Consider the following 2,260-nt stretch of genomic DNA (forward strand, 5'->3'; position numbering starts at 1 on the left):
GTACTATAGACATTTGTAGTGAACTTTACTTTGAATATGTAGATAGTCATATATTTAAATAAAACATTGAGCATGCATACAGTACATGCGTTTGCAGTATGCAATTAATCCTTAGGTAGGGTAGACTGCAGAGTCAAGTGTCATGGAGGTAGGAAGACACAATGAGAGAGACACACCCTGATACAGATGCTGCCAGTTTCTTAATAATGTGGATCTAATTAACTATTAATTAACTCTTAGGATAGGAGGAGCCTGTGTCACACACAGAGAGAGAGAGAGAGATCACACTCACACACGCACTTTACATCACACACACACACACACACACACACACAAATGCACATGCAGCACATACTAGCAACACTTCAGCATACTTTAATTCACAAATAATTGTATATCAAAAAGGATTTACTGCTGCTACTATTTATAGATTTTGCTATATATTCTATTACCTCTTTTTGCTATTATTACTTGTTTGTATTCATGTGTATTCCAATGTTGAGAGCAGTCAGTGAGAAAATATTTTGCTGTAATGTTTACATCCTATACTGTGTTCATTAACTAGGATGTTGCTGGAATCAGTACAGCCAGAGACCCCTGGTTTTCCAACACCAGTGCTGTGAGGAAGGATGCTACAGTAGGCCAAGCAGAGACAGGGAGGAGTATGGTAGAGGTAGGAAAAACCCAACAGACAGACAGTGACAACAAAGAACAACATACTGTAGAGAATGACAGTAACAGCAGACAAATGGCATAAACAGACAGCACACAGACTCTACAACATCCTCAGATTCTTTTTCTTTTGTTTTAACTGTATGTATAAATTTAGTGCTCTTTAAAAAGTAGTAAGCATTGTTTGCCAGACACATAAATTAAATGTTTAAATATCTGTTACATATATGGTACTGCTTATATTATTTCACCATCTGTACACAAATGTAAGTAGTGAATGTGTGTGTCCGTGGGTGGGGCTGTGTCGGTGTGGTAATGTGGGCCGGTGTGGCCACAGTGCCAGGGCTGAATTTTTGTCCCAGTCCGCCCCTGATACCATGTATGTGTTGAATAATTAAGCAAGTTACTAAACACTGCCGATGTATAACTGGCAAAAATATTTAAAACCTGGAAGACTTTGACCATGTCATTGTTGTTTTCATGTTTATTGATGATTGTTCATGTGATGCAGGAATTCCTAATTTATTTATTTGCTGGTCAAATCCCTTTGAAGTCCAGTGTCCCTCTGAAATTTAACCCTACTTACATTTATAAACAAGTGAAGTCAAAATAATCTAAAAGTAACCCAAAAGTAGTCAGAATACATTACCTAAAATGAATAATTTAGATTACATTACTAACTACAGTTTTCATCATGTAGTTTGCAATCAGTAACAGACTAAAATTTGTAAGTAATCTACCCAGCACTACTTTCAAGATTGCAGCAGAGGATGATTAAACACCTCACCATTATGTTAATTAGTGTGGGTTAGGGTAAGTTGAGCACTTGACCCTTGAGTTAAATTTGTATTTATTTTGCAAACCATCACACCTCAAAGATGCTACAAAATACATCTTTCCAAAAGCATTTTCACTGATGTTTTAATTGACGTGACTGTTGATGTCTGTGTGCCTAAATTATACAATTGTCCAAAATGTTTTATGCAGAACATATTTTAAATCTTTCAGAATAACTGATTGCTGTTGGATTTCGTACTGTAGTTGGTAATGCAAAATTGAAGTATATTAATGGCACAACACACTAATATCAATAAATTGGGTCACTTCATGATAATTGTCACCTTCAAAGTTAAAGGTTAAATATTCAACTAATAACCATAATGGTGACTTCAAAAGAACCTTTCAACAAAACATCAATTATTATTAATTATCACATAATGACACACTTAGTTGTTTTGACACACAGGGCTGTTTACACCTGGTCACTTCATGCATTTTGTCTGATCGGATAGCTATCCGATCGTGAAAAGACCAGGCGTAAATGCCCTCCGAAACGCATTCAAACACTTCAGGAGGTGGTCTGGGCCGCATTCCAGACAAAACTGGACAAGTGTAAATGCATCTGGTTTTTGAAACCACATATGTAAATTTTACTCCTCCCAAAATTAGGGATGCTCCGATCCGACTTTTTTGCCTCCGATACCGATGCCGATACCGATTCGATACCAGTGAAGTTTTTTTCTCTCATTTAAATAAATGTAGAATTTATATATCTCTGTGTGTGGAACTGATAATCATTCTTTCACAA

General features: G+C 36.3%; 1 protein-coding gene across 1 annotated transcript in view; it reads left to right on the forward strand.

The window, feature by feature from the left end:
- The window catches only part of LOC107665206 (NACHT, LRR and PYD domains-containing protein 3-like), a 58,521-nt gene that overhangs the window by 12,977 nt on the left and 43,284 nt on the right, over positions 1 to 2,260 (forward strand). The window lies entirely within an intron of this gene.

The sequence above is a fragment of the Sinocyclocheilus anshuiensis genome, unplaced genomic scaffold, assembly GCF_001515605.1.
Source record: "Sinocyclocheilus anshuiensis isolate Anshui unplaced genomic scaffold, SAMN03320099.WGS_v1.1 scaffold852, whole genome shotgun sequence".
Lineage (NCBI taxonomy): Eukaryota > Metazoa > Chordata > Actinopteri > Cypriniformes > Cyprinidae > Sinocyclocheilus > Sinocyclocheilus anshuiensis.